This window comes from Felis catus, chromosome X (genome assembly GCF_018350175.1).
Source record: "Felis catus isolate Fca126 chromosome X, F.catus_Fca126_mat1.0, whole genome shotgun sequence".
NCBI classification, from domain to species: domain Eukaryota; kingdom Metazoa; phylum Chordata; class Mammalia; order Carnivora; family Felidae; genus Felis; species Felis catus.
Window position 1 is genome coordinate 13,361,295 of NC_058386.1, and position 26,683 is coordinate 13,387,977.

At 41.6% G+C, this 26,683-nt stretch overlaps 1 long non-coding RNA gene across 1 annotated transcript; it reads left to right on the forward strand.

Annotated features, from left to right (window-relative positions):
• LOC109496367 lies at window positions 1-25,189 on the forward strand. The gene is made up of 2 exons (XR_002152346.3): window positions 1-201; window positions 24,935-25,189. It is a non-coding gene; the product is annotated as an uncharacterized LOC109496367 (long non-coding RNA).
• Window positions 25,190-26,683: the final 1,494 nt, after the last annotated feature.

Sequence of the window (26,683 nt, forward strand, 5' to 3'; positions counted from 1 at the left end):
TAGCTTTGAACTTGCAGTTCCCATTTGTGTCTTAAGTCCACTAGTTCTGTCAGAGTGGGCAATTAATAAGGTACACATAGTTATGAATTCCGATGGCTGAAGTATTTCTCTTTAATTGCTTGAATGAACAGAAATGCACAAGGAAAATAACTTCATGTAACAGCAGCCTGTTATTAAAGAGCAAAGTGCCTTCATATACAGGTATGTATTTTGTATTTTTCTACAGCACTGCACGGAATTTGGCATAGGGCTTTGGCATAGGACTTTGCATCTGGAGAATCATCTGGGGAAGTTTTTTGTAAATGTTTATTTATTTATTTTGAGAGAGAGAGAGAGCACGCAAGCAGGGCAGCGGAGGGGGGTAAGGGGCAGAAGGAGAGGGAATCCCAAGCAGGCACCTTGCTGTCAGCACAGAACCGACGACGTGGAACTCAAACCCACAAACTATGAGCTCATGACCTGAGCTGAAATCAAGAGTTGGACGCTCAACGGACTGAGCCACCCAGGCGCCCCTCATCCTGGGAGTTTTTTTAAAATGCTGAAGCTTGGGTCTCTCCCCCACTCAGAATTTGACATAATTGGTTTTGTGGTGCACCTTAAGAGCTTTAAAAGCACCGCAGGTGATCTTACATATGGCTAAGGGGAAGAACTGATCTAGAGTCCTTCGTTTCTTTTCTGGATAATCATAGTAACATCTTAAGGGATGCCGGCCGCAGAGCAGAGGTGGCTCCACTTGGGAAGGCAGTGTCATGGGAAGGAGACATGGTCAGTAGAAGTCATCTCTCCTTCCTCTCAACTCCCATATGATTTTCATTTCATGCCACTGAATAGTTTTTACCTTGAATTATAGTTAGTTGTATATTTTCTTCCTTGCTAGGCTGCAGACTCCTGGGTCACAGGATTCATGGGAAAATGACTGTACTGTTGTCAAGACAACAGGACCACTGTGCTGAGCTCTTAGAAGGCCAGAAACCGGTCTTTAGCCCTTTCTCTAGTGCTACTGGCATGAGGCAGTGTTTATATTTGTGTTGAATAAATGCTAAAGTATTTGGAATCTAGTATGTTCACACCCAATAAAACTATACGCATAGAAAAAAGACTGGAAGGAAATGAATCAAAATGTTAAGTGGTTGCCTCTGTGCATATGATTATGGATGACTTTTTTCTTCTTTTCTGTGTTTTACATGTGTATGTATCAACTTGAAAGCTATTAAGAATAGAAGCTAGGGGTGCCTGGGTGGCTCAGTCCATTGAGCATTTTCAGACTCTTGGTTTCGGCTCAAGTCATGATCTCATGGTGCGTGGGTTTGAGCCCCTCATTGGGCTCTGCACTGATAGCCTGGAGCCTGCTTGGGATTCTCTCTCTCCCTCTCTCTCTCTCTCTGTTCCTTTCCCCACTCTCTTTCTCCCTCTCAAGATAAATAAACTTAAAAAAAGAATAGAAACTAAAGACACCATACATTCAGCAATTAATAAATTCATCATGATTACTTGAAAAAAATATAACTGAAAAACTCGTTGGTCATCTTTAGTGCATGTTAGAAAATCAAATGAGTATTTTAAAAACTGGTAAATAGGAGTGCCTGGCTGGTTCGGTCATTAGAGTGTGCAATTCTATCTCGGGGTTGTGAGTTTGAGCTCTATGTTGGGTTCAGGGATTACTTAAAAAGAAAATCTTTAAAAAAATGCTGCTATGAATAGTCAAATGCAAGCCTTGGTATAGACATATTTTAATTTCTATTGGGTATTCACGTAGGAATGGAATCGGTGGGTCATATGGTACATTTATGTTTAACGTTTTAATCAACTGCCATATTATTTTCCAAAGCAGCTGCACCATTTTACACTCCCACCAGGATTCTATGAGGGTTCCAGTTTCTCCGCAATCTCGCCAACACTTGTTATTGTCTGTCTTTTTGATTACAGCCATTTTTATGGGTTGAAGTGATATATCCCTGTGGTTTTAATTTCTACTTCCCTAATGAAGTTAAGCATCTTTTCATGTGCTTATTGGTCATTCATTTATCTTCTTTGCTGAAATGTCTATTCAGATCCTCTGCCCGTTTTTAAATTGGGTTATTTCGCTTCTTACTACTGAGTTGTAGGAGTTATTTATATATTCTAGATAGATACAAATTCTTCATCTGACACATGATTTGCAAACATTTTCTCCCAGTCTTGTGGCCTGTTCCTGATGGCATCTTGCCTATAGGTGGTTCTCCATAAGAATGTATCAAAATCAACAGGTTAGCCAATTAGGCTTGTATCAGCAGGATGATCCATTTCACGCCCACAGGCTGTTCCTCTAACCGTTTTTCCTTCTGAGTTTACTAAAATCTTATTTAAGATTTAGCATCTGTATTCATAAGTGACATTGGCTGGTAATGTTCATTTTTCAAGCCTGTGTCAACCAGGGTCATTTAGGAGACAGAAACCACACTGGTTGTTTAAACAAAAGACTGCATGGTCTGACTTATATGTGCAATCTAAAACAGCCAAACATGTAGAAGCGGAGAGCAAAAGGGTCGTTGCCAGGGGCTAGGAGGAGGGGGACACAGGGAGGTGTTGGTCAAAGGGTACAAAGAACTCATGCAAAATAAATAAGTTCTGGAGGGAAAAACCTGTCTCTGGAAGAGGGCTCTCCTTTGGAATCCAAACTGAGTTGTGTTAAATCAGTTGGGCAAAAAAAGCTTTTATCCAATACATTTTCTTGAAAACTTGTAATTATCTCTTTAGCTTTAAGAGAACCTGGGAAAATCACTGTTAAAGGGACATCCTATAATTCCATTTTCCTTTCTAAAATAAATAATAGGTTAGAATTTAAAAAAAAAACATTTAACATAAATGTTAACTATGAAACGGTAAAGACACTCTAAGGTGTCATGGCTGAGTGAACAAAGGAAGAAGTTGGAATTATTAAAACTTAGAGGGGTGCCTGGCCGGTTCAGTTGGTGGAGCCTGGGACTCTTGATCTCAGGGTCATGAGTTCAAGCCCCATGTTGGGTGTAGAGTTTACTTAAAATAAATAAATAAATAAAATATTTTTAAAAAACAACTTAGAAACTTAGAGGAGGGGACAGGGACCCAGACTTCAGGGGAGGGGTGCTGCTAACCGGGGCTGCTATCTCTGCAAGTGAGAGGCAGCAACAATGAAGCTAGTTCTGCAAATGTTGGAAGAGTTTCCAGGCGAATTCAGATGCTCCTGTAGGAAGGAACTCCGGCTGCCAAGCTGTAGGGAGCAGATAGGGAGGGCGGGTCTCTTCCTCCTTTTCCAGCCTTACAGTCTCTGTCTCTGTCTCTATCTCTGTTTTTGTCTCTGTCTCTCTTTCTCTCTCTCTCACTCCCCTCGCTGGCAGATGTGTGGTTTACAGAGTCCCAAGGCCTGGCATCATCAGCCAGAATATAGAAGGATTGGTTTGGAGCTGGGGACAATAACTTACTGTTTGATACAAGGTCATAGAAAAATAAGGTAATCTTTGCCTACATTTACCATAAATTATTACAATTTATATAATACTAACTCTTTCTCCTTATTAGCTGTGTGGTTTGGATGAGTTTTCTTAAGCTTCCATTCCTTTTGTTTACTCATACATAGGAGAGCAATAATTCTGTACCTACCTCATAGTCTTATTTGAAAGTTTCAGATAAACTCTTAAGAACCACAACAGTTCTGGGTGATTTTATTTTCTGAAAGTCTTTTACAAATTTCCCTCCTTCTCCCCCCTCCTCTTATTGGTTCCCAATTTGTTGTTGTGCCAATTTAGGTCACGTATATTTTCACAGAGAACCATCTTGTGCTTACCTTATCCAGAGTCAAGAAGGTTAAGCCCATCTGAAACTTACCATGTCCAGAACTGAACTTTTAATCCTGGTGTACAACCTTTACCTCACGTCCTGTTCAGCTGTCTTGATCTCATTAAAAGTCAATACTGGGGGGGGGGGGGCTGGCACCTGGGTGCCTCAGTCGGTTAAGCAGCCGACTCTTGATTTCAGCTCAGGTCACAATCTCATGGTTCGTGGGATCAAGCCTCATGCCAGGCTCTGTGCTGACAGTGCAGAGCCTACTTGGGATTCTCTTTCTCCCTTTCTACCCTTCCCCTGCTCTCTCTCTCAAAACACATAAACATTTTTTTGTAGATATATAATTTTTTAATGTTTTTTTTTTTTATTTTTGAGAAGCAGAGAGAGACAGAACACGAGTGGGGAAGGAGCAGAGACAGAGGGAGACACAGAATCTGAAGCAGGCTCCAGGCTCTGAGATGTCAGCACAGAGCCCGATGTGGGGCTCGAACTCACGAAACGCGAGATCATGACCTGAGCCAAAGTTGGTGCTTAACCGACTGAGCCACCCAGGCGCCCCTGTAGATATAATTTTTTAATGTTTATCTATTTTTGAGAGAAAGCAGGGGGAGGGAAGAAAGAGAGAGGACAGAAGATCGCAAGCAGGCTCTGTGCTGACAGCAGCGAGCCCCATGTGGGGCTCAAACTCAGGAACCGTGAGATCGTGACCTGAGCCAAAGTTGGCCGTTAAACCGACTGAGCCACTCAGGCACCCCAATAAATAAACTTTTTTTTTAAAAAGTTAGTACCAACCAACTGATTGTCTAACCAGAAACTTTAAAGTCATTTGTGATTCTTTCTACATCTAATCCATCAGCAATTTCTTTAAAAATGTGTTAAATGGAGGAGCATAGCTGGCTCAGTCAGTAGGGCATGGGACTCTTGATCTCTGTGAGTTTGAGCCCCACGTTTTGGGGGGGGGAGTGGGGGTAGAGTCTACTTAAAAAATGTTTTAAATGAAAAAATGTTTGAAGCGATCAAACATTTGACTGATTTTGTTTGTGAGTCATCAGTTTTCTAATTGTAAGTGCCTGAATATAACTTTTTTCTCATTTCAGAGGAATTAGAATGATGTCTCTTTCCAAATCTGATGACAATTATACAAGGGTTCATACAGATTTTTATACCATATTTCATCTAAACCCTTCAGAATAATTTCTTTATTAAAAAATTGTTTTAGGGGCGCCTGGGTGGCTCAGTCAGTTAAGCGTCCGACTTCAGCTCAGGTCACGATCTCGCGGTCCGCGAGTTCGAGCCCCACGTCGGGCTCTGTGCTGATGGCTCAGAGCCTGGAGCTTGCTTCCGATTCTGTGTCTCCCTCTCTCTCTCTGCCCCTCCCCGTTCATGCTCTGTCTCTCTCTGTCTCAAAAATAAATAAAAATGTTAAAAAAAATTAAAAAATTTTTTTTAATTTCTTTAAATTTAAATCACAAAGAACAATATAATTTTTCTTTCTAGAATACACTTTACATATATTTTTCTGCCATTTTGACCTAGGGGTATTTCATGGGTTTTTATTATTAATGAAACAAATGAGTCTATTACTATTTGATAAAAGTGGATTTTTTCTAGCAATTTCCTTTGATTCTACCTTCAAAATATATCTTCAGATCCCTTCAATCCTTTCCATCTTGATGGCTTCCAGCCTAGTCCCAACCACCATTATCACAAACCTGACCAGAGCGCCTACCCAGTCTCCCACTGTCATCCTTAACCATTCTAATTTACTTCCCACACACCATGTAGAGACATTTGACTATATCTCTTTCTTACTTAAGTCTTGAATACCTTCCCATCGTAACTTGAATAAAATACAAACTTGTTACCATAGTCACTAAGGTCTTACGTAATCGGATTCCTGACTACCTCTCAGACACATTTCATGCGCACTGCATACCAAGAACATTCTGTTCTTCTTTCAGTTTACTGAACTTGCCAAATTTTTTTGTTCTACCTCAGGGCCTTTGAACTTACTGTTCTCTTTCTGCCTCTCCATACACCAACCCCACCCCTCCTTCTCTTCCTTTGAGTCACAGCTTATACGTCATTTTCCCAGGGAGATCTTTGCCAACCACTCCGTCTAAGTTGGCCCCCTCCCTATTCTTTTCTTTTTTTCTTTTTAATTTTTTAAATGTTTATTTATTTTTGAGAAAGACAGAGACAGAATGCGAGTGGGTTAGGGGCAGAGAGAGAGGGAAACACAGAATCGGAAGTAGGCTCCAGGCTCTGAGCTGTCAGCACAGAGCCCGACGCGGGGCTCGAACTCACGAGCTGTGAGATCATGACCTGAACCGAAGTCAGACGCTCAACCGACTGAGCCACCCAGGTGCCCCTTCTCCCTATTCTTTTCTAATCTAACACAACACTCTTTCTTCCTAGTGCTTATTGCACTATGTGAATTCTCTACTTGTTTATTTTCTTGCTTTGTCAGTATCCCTCATTAGAATGTAAGCTCCAAAATACAAGGACCATTTATGTCACCATCCTGTCTCTCGTAAATAGGACAACACCTGTCCCAAAAGAGACACTCAAGATTTATGGAACAAAAAACAAAATGAAGGGTTTTTTTCTCCACCTGGCAGGCTGGGAATTGAGCAAAGAAAGTGAGTGGGACTCTTGAAGGTGGTTGAGACAATGGTCAGGCTCACTTTCCCATCCAGGCCTGAGCAAGGCCCAAGTCCTATTGGTGGGGAATGGTTCAACTTAGGCTCATGCACTTTCGGGTTTTTTTCCCCCTTGGTTGGGGGTTGGGAGGACCAAGGGGTTGTGAGATGAGGTGAACTAGAATTATCTATGCAAGTTTCCTTGTCTGCCAAATGAATAAAAGGCACATAAGATGGCTGAAATATGTAGGAGACATGAGGGACACAGACTGTAGAGAAGCATGGGTGGGATCAGGAGAACTAGTTAGCAGAATATTGTGGCCCTCCAGGTGAACGTGATTGTGTCTTGGACTGGGGTGGCAGCAGTAGAGACGTAAGAAGTGGTTGTATTTGAAGTATACAAGAAAGATTTTGTGATGAGGTATTCACTATACTTCTTTTTCATCTGAATTTTGTTCTATGAGCTAAAGAACTCAACCACCCCGCATTGATATTCTATTTACATTTCTCCAATGTTTGTATATCCAAGACATTTTTAAAAATGTTTTTAATGTTTATTTATTTTTGAGAGAGAGAGAGAGAGAGACAGAGACAGTGTGTGAGCGGGGAGGGACAGAGAGAGAGGGAGATACAGATTCCAAAGCAGGCTCCGGGCTCCAAGCTGTCAGCACAGTGCCCGATGCGGGGCTCGAACCCACAGACAGCAAGATCATGACCTGAGCCGAAGATGGACACCCAAACAACTGAGCCACCCAGGCACTCCAAGAAATTTTTTTTTAAGATTGTTTATGTAATCTCTAACCCAACATGGGGCTCAAACTCATGACCTCAAAATCAACAGTCGCATGCTCTTCCAACTGAGCCAGCCAGGTGCCCCAATATCCATAAAAATCTTGAGCAAGTTTCTTAAAATCTCCAAGACTGCGGGTACTCATCTGTAAACCAGAACAATCTTGTGGTGATGGTGACAAAGATTCTTTGCTAGACCAAACTTTGGTTGGGCTCCTGAACCTTCTCTTAGGCCCATCTGGGCACTTCCTTGTAAAATCCAGTTTTAGCAAGAACCCTGCTAAGTCAGTTTAGCCAAACACCCAGACACTTATGCTAAGTTAAACTAGTTAATGAATGTTCTTTGGCTATCTAGATCATTCCTAAATAAGATAATATACTGAGGCATTGATTCCTAAACAGAAATTTATTTACTGTTGGCTTTTTAATTTTTTCACAGAGAAACAAAAAATAATTTAGGTCTGTTAATAAACAGGTTTTATGCCACAAAGAAATAAATTAAAATTACTATAAAGGGGGACTATATCTCTAGAAATTATAAAATGTATGGATAAAGTCGCCCAGCCACAAATCCTTCTTAGTTTTCACTAGGAATTTAGGATTCTAAGGGTTAAAAATTCTAATTAGTGTATGTGAACATAAAACTACCAAAAACAATAAGGATAAAAGAAATTGGCCAAATGGAAAGTAGGGTGTGTGTTTTTCATAAAAAAAAAAAGGTATGAGGGGGCACCTGGGTGGTTCAGTCGATTAGGCATCAGACTCTTGGTTTTGGCTCAGGTCATGATCTCATGGTTTGTGGGTTCGAGCCCTGCATCAGGCTCTGTTCTGACAGCGTGGAGTCTGGTTGGGATGCTCTCTCTCCTTCTCTCTCTGCCCCTCCCCTGCTCACATGCACTCTGTCTCTCAAAAAAATGAACTTAAAAAAAAAAAAAAAGGTATGAGGAAATGAAATGCGCTTTGTTGAGGGAAGTGAAAGTAATTTTGTCCCAAAGTAAAGCTGTTTGTTTCAGAAAGGGAAAGAGAACAGGGACAAACTAAAAGGGACATAGAAAGTTGTAGAAGGTTTGTAGAAAAGGAATCTTGGGAGAAGAATTTTATGTGTAATCAAGCTGGCTAAGGTGAAAATTTATTTATTTAAAAATGAGTTTTAATATCAAAAGTACACTGGTACAAATTAGAATTTGTTTTTTTTTTCTCTTAGAAGAACAAAATTTTCTTCAATTATTGGTCGGTTCTTAATAAGAAATTGTAAATAAAATGTCTTTACTTTTAATGTAATTTTCCAGGGAAACAAAGATTCTATGTTGTGGCTTTATCAGGTCTTTGATTACCTAGAAAAATGGAGTCCTCTCTATTCAAAAAGAGCTAAGGCTTTTGCAGCTATATGATCCTCTATATCTGTTCTTGAAATCCTTTTGTCCCCTTGGTTAAGTGGATAATTAACTATTATTTCATAATTTTCTGTAATCCTATTTAGCCAGTGTCTAAACTTTTTGATAGTTTTTACGAACTTCCCCAAACCAAATTCTAAATAAAATCTTTTTGATCTGGAAGAAGCTTTAGGATTCTTTTTTTTCCAGAGGGTCTCTGGAACATTCCAAAGGATATGTTAAACTACTTAGGCTTATCTGATATGTTAAGTCACATGAGAAGCATTGCCAAATAAGAAATAATAGTAAACCCTGTTTATATTACATCTGTATAGGTATAGAGTGTTCCAAAAATTGTGTGAAATTCCTGGAACTCTCAATGTGTCTTGATATAATGGTGTCGGTCATCATTTTACACTTGATACATTTTACACTTAGCCAAAAGGCCGAGAAGCAATTCAGTCATCATTTTAAAATGTATGTCACAAAAACAAGCAACCCCTCTTGCCAATTCTATTATAATGAGCTCTCATCATACTTGGCACCTCTCCTCCAGTAGATTAACATCTTCCGAAATCCTCTCGCTCTCTCCCCAGATGTCACTATTGCACGCTGTCACTGTGTAAAGCCTAAAGCAGGCTTTAGGTCCCCTGTGATGAAAGGACAGTCTTTCCTTACCCTTTCTCGGGGCCCTCTGAGATACTGCAGTTGGATTTTATCTAGCTACCACCATCGCAAAGATACAAATAGGTTTTAGTAATAGTTTGTATGTGTTCTCACTGGGTAGAAGCCTTTCCTGGTCATAGTACAGTCTCAGCCGTAGGTAAATATCGTTGGAGAAGATAATTCCAAATTGAGGAACACCCTCGGAACTTCACAATGACCAAAGGACTCATCTCACAGAACAAATATTACAGGCCATTTGCCACATTTCTTCAATTTTGCAACATTTTCCTGTACCTACCACCCCCAATCCTCTGTCCTTGTGGAACGAACCGGTGGTATTACAAAAGTCCAATCTGTAAAACTCATGGAATCTTTCATCTGCCATGGCCAAAAGCTGTTTCCTTAGTGCTGTTGAATCTTAGATCCATTCCCTATACGAGACAGAAACCATCACCCTTTGAAACCATTACTGAAATGCCAATGAGATTGAATCAATGGGCATATTAGGGGCACCTGGCTGGCTCAGTCGGTAGAGCATGTGACCCTTGATCGCAGGGTCATGAGTTCAAGCCCCACATTAGGCACAGAGCCTGCGTTTAAAAAAAAAAAAACAACAACAAGGAGCACCTGGGCAGCTCAGTTGGTTAAGTGTCCGACTTCAGCTCAGGTCATGACCTCATGGTTCGTGAGTTTGAGCCTTGCATTGGGCTCGCTGCTGTCAGTGCAGAGCCTGCTTTGGATCCTCTCTCTCCCTCTCTCTCTCACAAAAATAAATAAACATTAAAAAAAAAAAAAACCTCGGGGTACCCGGGTGGCTCAGTTGGTTGAGCATCTGACTTCGGCTCAGGTCACGATATCGTGGTTTGTGAGTTCGAGCCCCGCGTCGGGCTCTGTGCTGACAGCTCAGAGCCTGGAGCCTGCTTCGGATTCTGTGTCTCCCTCTCTCTCTGCCCCTCCTTTCCTCGTGCTCGGTCTCTCTCTGTCTCTCAAAAATGAGTAATTGTTAAAAAAAACAAAACAGAAAAAAACCTCAAGGGGCATATGAACCCAGCTTACTTAAAGGTGATGTGATGACTTTTACTGTAAAGCCCTTCAAAGAAATGAGAAATTGGTCGAACAGTCTGTCTACAGTATGCTCCTGGGAGACAAAAACATTGAACATTACAGCCTTCAACTTGGGAGAAACCTCCACAAAGACTCCCTCCAGCCTTGCTGGAGAGGGACCATACCGTGTATTGCTAGCCAATCCTTGTGCCACTAAATTAGAAGGTTCATGGGCTCATGTTTCTCATTTTTTAATTAATTTTAGAGAGAGAGCATGAGCAGGGGAGAGAGGCAGAGGGAGAGAGAGAATCTTATTTTGAAAATATTTATTTTTGAGAGAGAGACGAAGTATGAGCACATGTGCACAGGGGAGGGGTAGAAAGGGAGAGAGACAATCTTAAGCAGACTCGATGCTCAGCACAGAGCCCAACATGAGGCTCGATCCCACCACCCTGGGATCATTACCTGAGCTGAAATCAAGAGCCAGATGCTCAACCAACTGAGCCACCCGGTTTGTCACTTTAAAAAAGGTTCCAACATCCAGTTCGACTACTAAACCAACCAGAGACCTCAAACTGACTATATCCCAGAAGAAGAAGCAGACAAGATCAGAGTAGACTGCCTTCCCAAGGGTCAGGACCAGGCTAGTACAATAATGCTTTCCTAACTGTCAAAATCTGATGGTAATTCCTAAACTTGCTGAGATCTTTGGACCACTGTTTCCCTGGGTAGGAATTCTTATAATTTTGGCTGTTTTACACTCAGTAGGGTTTCTTTGTTGGTGGTAACCATAATCTCAAAGGTTCCTCTATACCTATTGTTGTTCCCTCCCTGCCTTTACCTATGTTCAACATTATGAAATTTGTAATTCTACCAGCCTTTGTCCCTGCCCTATCTCCTCTCCTGCCTGGAAAGATAATATTATTGTTCAGCTGTCCCAACCCTTATCTTCATCTGGCAACCTATCCGCTGGACCTGTCATCATTCTTCCATTGGAGACTTTGCAAGAAACAATGACCCCCTAGTCATTCCTATTTCCACTTTTACAAATATACCCACTTATACTCTTAGCCATAGTAAAGCACCATCTCCTATAGCTTAGCGAGTCCAAATCTACAATCCCCAATGTCCTATCCCCTGCTTTTTCCTAACACTCCCCAAGTTGAGGACTCTTACTGTGTTTTTAACAATAAGGCCTGCAAATGTTCTAACCCTACCACACAAAACTCCCAATCTGTTTGTAATACTCCTACAATGTCATTCTTCCTCCCTACCTCTCATCCTCACCCCTCCTGGTCCTGAAGCAACCAAAGTAATAAGAGTGAGTCCATTTGCCCCACCCTCCTGGCAAAACCCGACATGTGGAGTGGCCACGGCCTTCCCACGCTGCTAGGGGCCTGCCAAATGAACCTCACTTCTCAACCCTGGACGCTACCCCTCACTGACACCTGGTTTCAGTATATTCTCACATCTCTCCCAATTAATGGATTCATAAAACCTCAGAACAGGTCTGGAGTCTTCTGTGTACCAGAGAGATATATTTCATTTGTGGATATGATCACTAGTCCTGGGCTTATGAATGTCTTGAGGGTTGGATAGGCCTTGCCACATGCTTTCTGGGACATCTAACATCCCCTTTTACTATACTGAAAATGGTTATAGCCATTTTACCCCCAAAACCTCACTTAAGAAAGTAGAAAGCCTTATCAATAATAGGGGATTGGGGTGAATGACTGGCTCAGGTCATGATCTCATGGTTCACGAGTTCAAGTTCAAGACCCACATTGGGCTCTGTGCTGACTGCTCAGAGACTGGAGCCTACTTCAGACTCTGTGTCTCCCTCTCTCTCTCTCCCATGCCTGCTCGTGCTTGCTTGCTCTCTCTCAAAAATAAATAAACATTAAAACAATAATAGAGGATTACCTGGATGAGGACCCTTCTGGGTGTGAAGACAATGGCTGTGCTGTGGCCACAGCCAAGGCTGTGACCTTCCTGTCAGATATTCTGGAGATCAATTTAGCCTATACTTTAGAATCATAGGTTCATGGCTTGGATTAGGCCCAGCAGATTTAGAAATTATGATGAGAGGGGTGCCTGGCTGGCTCAGTGAGTAAAGCATGCAACACTTGATCTTGGGGCCATGAGTTCAAGCCCCACACTGGGCCTAGAGCTTACTTAAAAAAAAAAGTTGTTAGTGCGAATGTAAACTGGTGTAGCCACTCTGGAAAACAGTATGGAGGTTCCTCAAAAAGTTAAAACTAGAACTACCCTACAATCCAGCAATGAACCCCTAGGTATTTTCCCAAAGGACACAAAAATACTGATTCGAAGGGACACATGCACCCCAATGTTTATAGCAGCATTATCAACAATAGCCAAATTATGGAAAGAGCCCAAATGTCCATCGACAGATAAATGGATAAACAAGATATAGTGTATATATACATACAGTGGAATGTTAGACATAAAAAAGAATGAAATCTTGTCATTTACAATAACATGGATAGGGCTAGAGAGTATTATACTAAATGAAATAAGTCAGAGAAAGACAAATACCATATGATTTCTCTCATTTGTGGAATTTAAGAAACAAGACAGATGAACATAGGGAAAAAGAAAAGAGAGAGGCAAACCATAAAACAGACTCTTAACTATAGAGAACAAACAGGGTTGCTGGAGGGGAGGTGGGGGGGATGGGGAAACACGTGATGGGGATTAAGGAGGGCGCTTGTTGTGATGAGCACCGGGTGTTGTATGTAAGTGATGAATCACTGAATTCTACACCTGAAACTAATATTACCCTGTATGTTAACTAACTGGGATTTAAATAAAAACGAAAAAAACGTTATGATGAGAAATCTTAGCAAAACTGTAAACAGAATAGCTTGCTCCACTGCCACAGCCAGCAGGGCTCCCCCAAATCTTCGGATTCCCTAGCTATGGTGGTCCTTCGACAACAGGATTGCTTTAGATTATTTACTTACAGCCCAAAGAGGAATTTGTGCCATAGCTAATACCTCTTGCCGCTTGGATAAACACCTCACAAGCAGAATTAAACCCACAAAGTGATTCAAACTAGCCAAATCCTTAAAGGGACATTCAAGCTTTACCCCCAGGAGGGTTTAATGTTAAGTTTTCTGACACTTTAGCTGGATTATCATTTTAATTTGTGCCCTATTTGCTATTTTCACATTGCTCATGCTATGTATTTCCCACTGTTATACTTCTACTCAAAATGTCTAAGTGATGGCTGCTCAAAGCCTCAAGATCATTCATCAGATCTATCTTTTTTGGCTGAAAAGAAACGCGAACCTGACATCTAGACCTTATTTCCTCAAACCTCCTTGTTACTCCAATATGGGTAAGAGTCTTACCTAGCAAGCTTGTAAGCTTGCTGAGCATATCAAATATCGATCACTTGTGACACTCCCCTCTGCTGGGAGACCTGATGGACCTGAACCACTCCGGTAACAAAATGGAACTGCATGATCACAAAAATTATCATTACGAGTACCTGGGTGGTTCAGTCGGTGAAGCGTCTGGCTCTTGATTTCGGCTCAGGTCCTGAGCTCATGGTTCCTGAGTTCGAGCCCTCCCCGCCCCGAGTCACAAGGGGCTTGGGATTCTTTCACTCCGCCCCTCCCTGTTTCTCTGCCCTTCCCCCCCTCACGTGCTCTCTCAAAATAAATAAACTTTAAAAAATTGTTTTAAAAATTATCATCAATGCTTTCCTATCAGAAAGATCTGTATCAAAAGAGGGGAATATAAAAGGATTCAAAATGAAGTAAGCTTTGCTAAGAGAGTCATTTCAAACAGGGTCAAAAGGATATTGAGGAGGTAGGGCCTATGCACCTCTCCTTTCAATTCTCGGAGCACCATAAACGTTTGACTTTTACCAATTGCAACTCCTGGAACACATCCTCCTACTTTGGACTGAAATAGACATAATATAATACCTGTTAGCTAAATAGCCAATCATGTATTAGATAGTGTAAACTCTACCGTCATAATTCTTTCAAAATGTGTGTTATGTAACCTTGTGTGTTTTGCCTTTAGAAGCCTGTACTCTGCATTTACAGTTCAGAGCATGCTTTCAGTGATTTGGAGACCCTCTGTGTCCTTCGGATTACAATCCCTAAGGCCTCAAATTAGTGCTTTGGCTGCTTTACAGACTCTTCTTGATTGACAAATGTTTGGATAAATTGTTTTAATGTACATATTTAGGACATATACAAATGGCCAACAGATATATAAAAAGGTACTCAATTTCACTAATCATCGGGGAAATGCAAATTAAAACCACAATGAGATATCACCTCACATCTGTTAGAATGGCTATCATCGGGGCGCCTGGGTGGCGCAGTCGGTTAAGCGTCCGACTTCAGCCAGGTCGTGATCTCGCGGTCCGTGGGTTCAAGCCCCGCGTCAGGCTCTGGGCTGATGGCTCAGAGCCTGGAGCCTGTTTCCGATTCTGTGTCTCCCTCTCTCTCTGCCCCTCCCCCGTTCATGCTCTGTCTCTCTCTGTCCCAAAAATAAATGAAAAAGTTGAAAAAAAATTAAAAAAAAAAAAGAATGGCTATCATCAAAAAGACAAGAGATTGCTTATTTTAAAATATTTATTTCAAAGTATTTTTTAATTAAAATTTTTTAATGTTTATTCATTTTTTTGAGAGACAGAGAACAGGGCGTGAGTGGGGGAGGGGCAGAGAGCGTGGGAGACACAGAATCCGAAACAGGCTCTGGGCTCTGAGCTGTCAGCACAGAGCCCAACGAGGGGCTCAAACCGACAAACTGAGATCATGACCTGAGCTGAAGTCGGATGCTTAACCGACGGAGGCACCCAGGCGCCCCTATTCTTTTCTTTTTTAAAGTTTATTTATCTATTTTGAGAGAGAGAGAGAGAGAGAGAGAGAGAGAGAGAACTAGAAGGTATTATGCTAAGTGAAATAAGTCAGGGAAAGACAGGTATCATATGTTTTCAGTCATATGTGGATCTTGAGAAACTTAACAGAAGACAATGGGGGAAGGGGAGGGGGAAAAATAGTTACAAACAGAGACGGAGGGGGCACCTGGGTGGCTCAGTGGGTTAAGCGTCAGACTTCAGCTCAGGTCGTGATCTCACAATCCATGAGGTCGAGCCCTTCATCGGGCTCTGTGCTGACAGCTCAGAGCCTGGAGTCTGCTTCAGATTCTGTGTCTCCCTCTCTCTCTGACCCTCCCATGCTCATGCTCTGTCTCTCTCTGTCTCAAAACTAAATAAAAACATTAAAAAAAATAAAAAAAAAAACAGAGAGGGAGGCAAGCGAACCATAAGGGACTCTTAAATACAGAGAATAAACTGAGGGTTGATAGGGGGTGGGGGAGAGGGGAAAGTGGATGACGGGCATTGAGGCAGGCGTTTGTTGGGGTGAGCACTGGGTGTAGCATGGAAGCCAATTTGACAATAAATTATATTAAAAAAAGAAACAGAGGATAAAACCTAAAATAAAGAATAAAAGTATTTATTTAAATATTTAAAATATTTATATTTTATATATAATATAAATATTTTTTAAATATATAGATATGGCAGGGCACCTGGGTGGCTCAGTCAGTTAAGTGTCTGACTCTTGGTTTTGGCTCAGGTCATGATCTCACAGTTCATGGGTTCAAGTCCCACGTCCAGCTCTATGCTCAGCATAGAGCCCACTTCACATTCTGTCTCCCTTTCTCTCTGCCCCTCCCCTGCTTGCCCTTTCTCTCTCTCTCTCTCTCTCTCTCTCTCTCTTAAAAATAAACATTAAAATAAATAAATAAATAAATAAAATATAAACTTAAAAAAATTTTTAAAAACATATAGATATAGGGGCACCTGGCTGGCTTAGTTGGTATAGCATGCGACTCTTGATCTCAGGGTCATGAGCTCGAGCCCCCCGTTGCGCATAGAAATTACTTTAAAAAAAAGAAAAAATATAGATATAACATTTGAATATATTAATACGATATTTAAATATAAAATTTTTCTGGGCACCTGGGTGGCTCAGTCATTTGAGCATCCAACTCTTGATTTTGGCTCAGGTCATGATCCCAGGGTTGTGGGACTGAGCCCTGCGTCAGGACTCTCTTCCTCTGCCCCCACCCACCCCCCAGCCCCGCTTGTGTGCACACACATGTGCATGTGCATGCTCTCTCTCTCTCTCAAATAACATTAAAAAATTACATGTAAAATATTTACATGTTTAAAAGTGTTCATTTAAGAATAGAATCCAGGGGCGCCTGGGTGGCTTAGTTGGTTGAGTGGCCGACTTTGGCTCAGGTCACGATCTCACGGTTCGTAAGTTGGAGTCCCACATAGGGCTCGCTGCTGTCTGCCTGTCAATGCAGAGCGCGCTTTGGATCCTCTGTCCCCCTCTCTCTGCCCCTCCCCCGCTTACTCTCTCTTTCTCTCTCTCAAAAAATAAAGAAAACCATTTAAAATTAAAAAAATTTTAAATACAATACAAGTGTTGGGGAGAGGGTGGAGAAAAGGGAACTCTTATGGACTGGTGGGAATGTAAATTGGTGCAACCACAACGAAAAACGGAATGAAAGTTTCTTCTAAAGTTAAAAGCAGAACTACCATATGATCGGCAATCCCACTTCTGAGCACAAATCCAAAGGAAATGCTTGTTTAAACAAGATATTGAGGAGATATCTGCACTCCTATGTTCACTGCAGCTTTATTCACAACAGCCAAGATATGGAAACAACCTAAGCGTCCAGTAGTGGATGAATGGATAAAGAAGATGTGGTGTGTATACACACAATTAAATATTATTCAGCCATGAGAAAGAAGGAAATCCTGCCCACTTATGACAGCAAGATATACCTTGAGGGCATTATGCTCAGTGATATAAGCCAGAGAAAGTGACACCACATGGTATCGTGTGAAATTTAAAAAAATAAAAATTCATAGAAACAGAGTAGAAAAGTGGTTGCCAGGGTGTAGGGGGTGGAGGAAATAGGGAGAGGTCAGTAAAGGGTAAAAAAAGAAAAAAAAATGTACATTTAAAAATCACTAGGGAGCCTAGGTGGCTCAGTCGGTTAACCATCTGACTTTGGCTCAGGTCATGATCTCACAGTTTGTGAGTTTGAGCCCCGCTTCAGGTGAGCTCAAGTCCTGCTTCAGGTAAACATGAGTCCCTCTCTGGGTGAATCCTGCTTCTCTCTCTCTCTTTCTCTCCTCCCCCCTCCCTGCCCCTCGTGGGATTCTCCCTCTCCCTTTCTCTCTGCCTCTCACTCACTTGCGCCGTCTCTCTCTTCAAATCAAATCAAATCAAATCAAATCAAATCATTAGTAAAATGGGGTGCCTGGGTGGCTCAGTCAATTAAGCATCCCACTTTTGGTTTTGGCTCCGGTCATGATCTCACAGTTTGTGGGTTCGAGCCCCCTGTCAGGCTCTGTGCTGATAAGCTGATAGTGTGGAGCCTGCTTGAGATTCTCCCTCTCTCCCTCTCTCTGTACCCCTCCCCCACTCTCTCAAATAAACAAATAAACTTAAAAATAAAATCACTGGTAGGAGCACCTGGGTGGCTCAGTCGGCTAAGCATCTGACTTCAGCTCAGGTCATGATCTTGTGGTTTGTGAGTTCAAGTCCCTCGTCGGGCTCTGTGCTGACAGCTCAGAGCCTCAATCCTGCTTCAGATTCTGTGTCTCCTTCTCTCTCTTCTCCTCCCCCACTTGCACTCTGTCTCTCTCTCTCTCTCAAAATAAATAAACATTAAAAATTAAAAAAAATAAATAAAACTAGTAAAATCAAGCATTTTTCATATATGTATATATTTATTTACTACTGACACATATTTCTCAAGTGATAATGTAATCACAAATAGAATTAGTTATTTTTCATATCAATATTTGCATTTGCATTTTTCATGGGATAAAAACTTACTTTTATTGCATTGAATTTTATTCAATTGCAGGATTGTGCATATTAAGACACTAATTCAAACGTGTTTTCAAATTGTGTATATTTTATTTTATTTACTTTGTAAAACAACAAACTTGAAATTCTTAAAACTTCATAGCAAACTATGTGGGGAAAAATCGGTATCACTTACTCTAAAAACAGAAATTATAGCTCTGGGGCCCTCACAGAAACAAAACTCAGCTTGACGTGACATAATCAATGTAGAAATAATTACTCAGGTGGAAAAATGAAAATTTTGTTGATTTCCTTTGAAGTGGGTACCCATTAAAAGTTATAACAACACTTAAATCCAGAAAATCAATCATCTCGAAAATTTTTAACAGTCACAATGTTTTTCATACTTGTGTTCCTGAAAGAAATGAAAATGGAGAACCCAGGAAACAGTCATATTTTTCATTTTTAATACCCTAAATGGCTGAGTTTTCATTTCATTTTGCATTTCAGCTGGTGGTTGGCTTTGTGAGGCTAACATTTTCTTTGGTGACAGTTTTTTTTTTTTTAATTTTTTTTTCAACGTTTATTTATTTTTGGGACAGAGAGAGACAGAGCATGAACGGGGGAGGGGCAGAGAGAGAGAGGGAGACACAGAATCAGAAACAGGCTCCAGGCTCTGAGCCATCAGCCCAGAGCCTGATGCGGGGCTCGAACTCACGGACCGCGAAATCGTGACCTGGCCGAAGTCGGACGCTTAACCAACTGCGCCACCCAGGCGCCCCTGGTGACAGTTTTTAAAACAAACCAGAAGTATTTGGTTAGTAACTTCCCTATTCCATAGAACGTTTAAGAACTTGTAAAAAAAAAATCATGTAATTGGACTAAGAAGGTCAGGTGGTGTGATATTTGGGTAGGTGGTTGTTTTTTGTTCCGTTTGATTATATTGTTTCTTTGGCTTTCACTTCTAGACCCGCCCTAATGTTTTCCAGGAGTTTCAGAACATGTAAAGATAGCTATTTTTTTTAGCCACTTTCGTAACAGAGCAGTTATTGAGAAATTAATTTGCATACTGAATTCTACCTTATCTTCTTGTTATGCTGTGGGCTCATCAGAAAGATGACCACGAAGAACACTTCTGCTTATGTCTATTATATTCAGCTGGGACTTGCTTTCTGAGCTCTAGTCTCTAGGCTCCAAAAAGGAGGTGAGAGCTTTTACGCTCCATTCATCTTCCCAGAGGGACAGAGAATAGAAGGGAGAATTTTGATGGATTTGGCCAAACCCAAAGGTATAGTTGGCTTCTTGGAGACCAGGAAACAGGGCTGGCTTTATGTGTGAGTGACCCATGTGGTCACACAGGGCCCTGTGCTTGGTTTAATGCCCTGCTGTTACTCTTTTGAAATTCTTCATGGTTTTTGAACAAGGGTCCCTATATTTTCATTTTGCACTGGGCCCCACAAATTACCTAGCCGGATCTGCTGTGAAGACCAAGGAGTGAGGGTGGCAGTGGTGGGGATGTTTTCCTCCTCTGACAGGGAGGCCACAGGGGTGCTCGAGGATGGACCATGGTGTGCCTTAGGAGTCACTGTAAGGACCCCCAGATCTGAGTTGGCAAGGAATGAATGGATCCACTAGAGGAATCCCCTGCTTTGGTAGGGACATAAAAGCTTGGATTATGACTATGGATTTCCCAAGCCCCAGGGTTGAAGCCTAAGCTAAAGGAGGGTCTCCCTCCAAAAGGCAGATTAGGCCTGTATAGTGGGTTGAATAGAGTCCCCTCAAAAGATATGTCTACTTAGAACTTCAGAATGTGACATTATTTGGAATAAGGGCCTTTGCAGATGTGGTTGAGGTGAGGATCTCAAGATGAGACGATTGTGGATTGCGGTGGGGTCTAAATCCATTGACAGGTATCCTCACAAAAGACAGAAAAGGAGAAGATGTACTGAGAGACACACACAGCAGAAGGCCATAGGAGGTTGGAGGCAGAGAGTGGAGTGATGCATCTTCAAGCCAAGGATTGTCTGTAGCCTCCAGAAGCTAGGAGAGAGAAGCCAACCTTGGCAACGCATTGATTTTGCACTTCTGGCCTCCAGGCTGTGAGAGAATAAATCCTATTGTTTGAAGCTACCAAGTTTGTGATAATTTGTTATCTGCAGCCCTAGGAAGCGAACATAGCCCGTGTCAGCAAAATGCCTGGCTGTTGAACTTCAATTTGATTTAGAGAGGCGGGAAAAGCGTTTCCCTACTTTCAAGATCAGGAGATGAAGCTGACTTTCCTCGTGTCACAGTCTCTTTCAGCAGGAAAATAAAATCTTTCCCAGGAGCCTCTAGAAGACTTTTCCTTTTCATCCCATTGGTCAGTGTTGGGTCACGTGGGCACTTTTAGCCACAAGGGACCCTGAGAAAGTGGATATTTAGCAAAGGGAGTAGAATAACCAAGGTTGTTTCACTGTCCCAAATAAAACGGGAGTTGATTAACAAACAGAACGTGTCTGAGGTTGGGGGAATGAGAGATGATGGCAATTCGGTAGGCAAAGTACATCATGTGCCATCATATGATGTTTGTGTAGCTAAAATTTTGTAATGGTAAATTACATTTGAAGGTGAGTCAGAACAGTGACAAGGTTGTGATTATTTTGTGGCCCCTTGCTACTAAAGTGAGATCAGTTGGGCGAGCAGAAAAGGAGCTCATTAGAAATGCAGACTCTTGGGCTCCACCCCAGACCTACGGAATCAGAATCGGCGCTTGAACAAGATCACTAGAAGATTCCCATGTACGTTAAGGTTTGAGAAGCATTGGTCTAGGTGACTCAGTATAATATGACTAAGCTACTCAAGATAAAGCAAGCCAGGAACAAGTTGGTATCAGTACTCATGAGCACAGAAAATGACAAGACCGAATATGAGACTAGTAGACAAAAATCAAAGCACTTTCAAATGTTGTCATATAAGCATCATGCAATAGGTATACAGGAAAAAAAAAGAGCTTCGTTGGTCAACTCTAAGCGGAATGAGATATGACTGATACTGATGTACCACATCCTACCATCACGTTTATGATTATATTCAGCAATGTCAGTTCCTTACAGCACATAAAAGTACCAATTAATAAGTCTTCACCTACTGGGGAGCCTGGGTGGCTCAGTGGGTTAAGCGTCCGACTCTCGGTTTCGGCTCAGGTCATATCTCACGGTTCGTGAGATCGAGCCCCGCATCAGACTCTGTGCTGACGGTGCAGAGCCTGCTTGGGATTCTCTCTCTGCCCTTCCCCTGCTGGCTCATGCGCTCTCTCTTTCAAAATAGATAAACTTAAAAAACATAAGTCTTCACCCACAAAGATGGACTAATCAAGCATTCAAGCTGATTCATCCTTCAGCAGAAAAACACATCTGGTGTTACTCGTGATAGCCAACATTAAAGTTAAATGCACTGGAATAAACCTGCCTCAGAAATCCAAGGCTTCCTTTCTGTAAGATTCTGATTCTTTATTGAAACACTTTCTTGTGGGTGAAAATGAAGTTTTCTTCTTCATCCTTTAATGAGACCCTACATTTTACTTCCTGCCAACCATTCTAAAGCCTTTTAAGACCAATTGATTATACACAGATGCTTGTTGCCTCAGCTTCATTTTGTGGGAATAGAAACGCTTAAGATTTGCAATGTTCCCCAAGGCCAGAGTTCATTTAAAGCAAATAGATTGGTTTTTTAAAACATAATTTATTTATAATAGACCGTAGCCTCCAGTTCTCTTGCTTGTGGTGAAACTGTTTATTTAGAGTACACACATACACCTCAGAGTTGGAAATAAAATACTAGAGTCAGCGTTTTACTTTGGAGAGGTCACACCAATTTATTTGAGCAAAGGTATTCGCTTTTTAACAGTGAAACTGGACCAGTATAAAAAGCTATAGTGGCTAAATGTACTTCTTGAATTGATCTGTTTCATCACAGGGCTCTTTCAGACTGAACTTGGATAACTGCTTCTTTAAAGGGGATAAAGCAGACAGTAAAAAAAAAAAAAAGGCAGACAGAAGGCATTAAAAACAGACACTTCACCAAAGAAGATATAAGGATGTCCCATAAGCACACAAATGGGTCCTCAACATCAGTATTCATTACAGAAATGGAATTAAAACCTAATTGAGATATCACTACGCTGACTAAAATAAAAAAGACTGATAACACCAACTATTGGCAAGGATGTGGAACAATTGGAATCTTCTCGAACTGCTGTTAGGACTATAAAATGGTACAACTTTGGAGAACTTTTTGTCAGTTTCTTATAAGGTTAAACACATATTTACTCTAGGATCCAAAAATCGCACTCTTAGGCATTTTCTCATGAGTCATGAAAACATTTGCCTCCCCCCCAAATGTACAAAAAGTTGTTTTTGGGAGCACCTGGGTGGCTTAGTCGGTTAAGCATCTGACTTTAGCTCAGGTCATGATCTCATGGTTTGTGGGTTCGGGCCCTGCACCGGGCTCTGTGCTGACAGCTCGGAGCCTGGAGCCTGCTTCCGATGCTGTGTCTCCCTCTCTCTCTGCCCCTCCCCTGCTCATACTTTCTCTCTCTCTTTCTTTCAAAAATAAATAAACATTAAAATACATTTTTTAAAGTTGTTTGTAGCACCTTTATTCATTGAGGCCCCAAACTGGAAACTGAGATATCCATCAGCAGGAAAATGGATTGTGACATAATGGTATACTTATGCAATGGAATGCTACTGAGTAATAAAAAGGAAATAAATAGGACACATACAGCAATACAGATGAATCTCAAAAACATTATGTTGAATGAAAGAAGTCATTCTGTTGGATTCCACATAAATGAGATTCTAGCACAAGCAAAACTAACCTACAGTACTAAAAATCAGAAAGTGGTTGCAGGGGATTGGGGATTGAACGGGGATCGGTTGGAAAGAGGCACAAGAAAACGTTCTGGGATGAAGGATATATTTTATGTCTTTATTAGGGTGGTGGTCGCACCGGTATATAATTGTGAGAACCCACTGAACTGTATACTTAAGATCTATGCATGTTAGTGTCAATTGTATGTACTTTAATTTAAAAAATATAAGCTGGGTGGCCTGGCTGGCTCAGTCGGAGGAGTGTGCGACTCTTGATTTCGGGGTTGTGAGCTCAAGCCCCACCCTGGGTGTTGAGATTACTTAAAACATCGATCAATCAATCAGTCAATAGTGAAAGCCCTTCCCACTCCACCATCATTCAAGAAAATGTCTGTCCAGACAACCTACAGTGCAAAAGTTTCTCTTTTGGTACTTTACCAACCCAACCGGAGCTCTAAATTGGTTCCTCTCTATGGATTATTTATCTGAACCTGATGATCCTGGGTTTTAACTTCAATCTCACTTTGGTGTTTTCAGTAAAACCTGCCCTTCTTTCCTCAACTTTAATTTCCTTCCATAGCTTTTCCTTGGTCCTTTGACTACAAGCATTTGTTGGTAAGATACAATATATACAAACAAAAGAAAGAAAAAAAACTGTTGTCTTTTTTGAGTCTTCTTCTCTCTCTCTCTTTTTTTAAAGGAAGCACAATAGCGTGTTTGGCTTTTCTACTGCCAGATGTGATGCAGTGTAATGACTTACTTAGATCAGATTACTGTCTATATTAAACTCAAATAATGATTAAACTGAAAAATTTCGTGACAAGAGCTCCCAGGCGAAGTCAGCCCAAATCAGCCAGTGCTTAGTGGGTCTTGCCTCCACCACCGGGAGGTATACAAGGCTGAGGTGACACATGAATGGCCCGTGTTAATGGAATACATCTAGGTCACAGTTAAGCCTACATATGAAGCAAAACATGGGCAGCGGCACTGTCCTTGAGAGGTCTCTCTCCCTCAGGCTCTGTCTCCCTGGTATACAATCCGCCTCCAGCTCCAGAGCTCAAAGCCTCTCCAAATGACAAACTTTTTAAAAAGCTTTTTTAAATGGAGGTATAACACATACACGGTTGTGGTAGCCAGTCTTCATAAGTGATCTGAATGGTCAAGCCCCGGTATTCCCCTTCCACAATGAATCTGACTGGTCTGTGACTTGAGTTCAACAATAGGAAGGTAGGGGCGCCTGGGTGGCTCAGTCGGTTAAGCATCTGACTCCTGATTTCAGCTCAGGTCATGATCTCATGGTTTGTGGGTTTGAGCCCTGTGTCTGACACCATGGAGCCTCTGTCTCTCTCTCTTTCTCTCAATACATAAACTTAAAAAAAAAAAAACCCTACTAGAATATAGCAGAAGTGGCCCTGGGCCATTTCTGGCCGGGCTTTAGGAACACTGGCAGATTCTCCTTCCTTTCTCTTGGAATATTTGTTTTTGGGAGCCCCCTCAGTTCAGACCCTCCAAGAAGCAATTAGGGAAATGCTAGTGAAGGAGGAAAGGGAGAGAGAGCAGGGGTTGGCCGAGAAAGCTTTCAGATTGTGCTTCAGGTCTGACAGTTGGGAAAGGAGCAAGGGAAACAGGAAGATCAGGTGGAAAGTGGGGCAGCTCTGAGAAATCCTTGCCTAGCCTGATGGGGAGCCCCAGAGAAAAGATCACGCATTAGAGATGTTCTGCAGTGGGCAGGAAGGGCCCAGCTGCAGTACCCCAATGCACTCAATCGTTGGCTGGGAAAGGCCCAGGGAGCGCAAGGCCTCCATGTGAAGGTTGTGGTAGATATTGAATATATAACCTCTAGAAGCTGTTAGCTAACTACTCCTCACAGAGGTTCTCTCTTGAAGGGAGGTCTGAGCGGCATACTCCGTGGCGGCTGTATGTGGCTACCCTACTGAAGAGACCCTGTGGAGAGGCCATGTGAAGAGGAGAAATCCTGAGACTACGTGGAGGTCCAGTCACCCCAGTATCCCAGATCCCAGGGGAACCTCCAGATGACTCCAGCCTCGGCCACTCTCTGACTGAAGTCCCCCGAGGAGAAGCCTCCTGATCAACCCACAGCATTGTGGGTGGTAATAAAAGGTTGTCATTGTTGGAAGCCACGAAGTGTTGGGGTGGTTTATTACACGGCAATAGGTAACCAAAACCACAGTGAAGGGCATAACATGCACTAATTTTGTGTATAGGGATCAATGAATGTTGACGTATATAAATCCATATGTAGACATCACTCAGATCAATATATAGAATATTTGTAGTGACCTAGAAGGTTCCCTCATGCCCTCTTCCCACTCAACACCATTCCCCAAACCAGAGGCTCCACTCTACTGAGTTCTGTCACCACCAGTTAGTGTTATACATTCTTGACTTCCATTTATTTATTTATTTATTTATTTAGGACAGAGAGAGACAGAGCATGAACAGGGGAGGGCCAGAGAGAGAGGGAGACACAGAATTGGAAACAGGCTCCAGGCTCCGAGCCATCAGCCCAGAGCCTGACGCGGGGCTCGAACTCACGGACCGCGAGATCGTGACCTGGCTGAAGTCGGACGCTTAACAGACTGCGCCACCCAGGCGCCCCTCTTGACTTTCATTTAAACAGAATCATATGGTATGTATTTTTTAGTGTCTGGCTTTTTCACGTACCATTAGGCCTGCAAGATTCATCCATGTAGTTGAGTGTAACAGGAACTTGCCTCATTTTTTTTTGTTGTTGTTGCTGTGTAGTTTTTCTATTTGTATGAATAGACTATACTTCATTTATCCACCATCCAGTTGCTGGGTTTTTGGCTGTTTCCAGTTTTTGGCTATTATGAATAAAGCTGCTTTAAATATTCTTATACAAGTCTTTTGGTAGTCTTAGGCACCACTTTTCTGGGCTCTATCCAGCAGTGGGATTTTTGGGTCACAGGACAGTGTATGTTTAGCTTTAGAAAACAATGCCAAACTGAACATTTTGTAAATAAGTTTCTTATTTAGTATTAATAATCTTTAATTAATTTGTTATTAATAAATAACAAGTAGGAGGCACATCAGAGACCCTCCTACTTACTTGTCTTTCTCCCCTACTTGACTTATGCCTCCTTAGAGACATGAATCTTTTCTGTCTTCTTCATATACTATAGGGCCCACTATAGTAGGGATATAGTACCTATTTGTTGAGGAAAAAAAAACAATAAGTAACATGTCATAGTTTAACACTGAGAAATATATTTTTAAGAGTGGATTTAAGGTGTTCATTGATGGATGAATGGATAAAGAAGATGTGATATATATATATATATATATATATATATATATATATATATATATAATGGAGTATTACTCAGCAATCAAAAAGAATGAAATCTTGCCATTTGCAACTACGTGGATGGAACTAGAGGGTATTATGCTAAGCAAAATTAGTCCGAGAAAGACAAATATCATATGATTTCACTCATATGGGGAATTTAAGGTACAAAACAGATGAACATAAGGGAAGCAAACATAATATAAAAACAGGGAGGGTGACAAAACATAAGAGACTCTTAAATACAGAGAACAAGAGGGTAGCTGCAGGGGTTGTGGGGAGGGATGGGCTAAATGGGTAAGGGGCA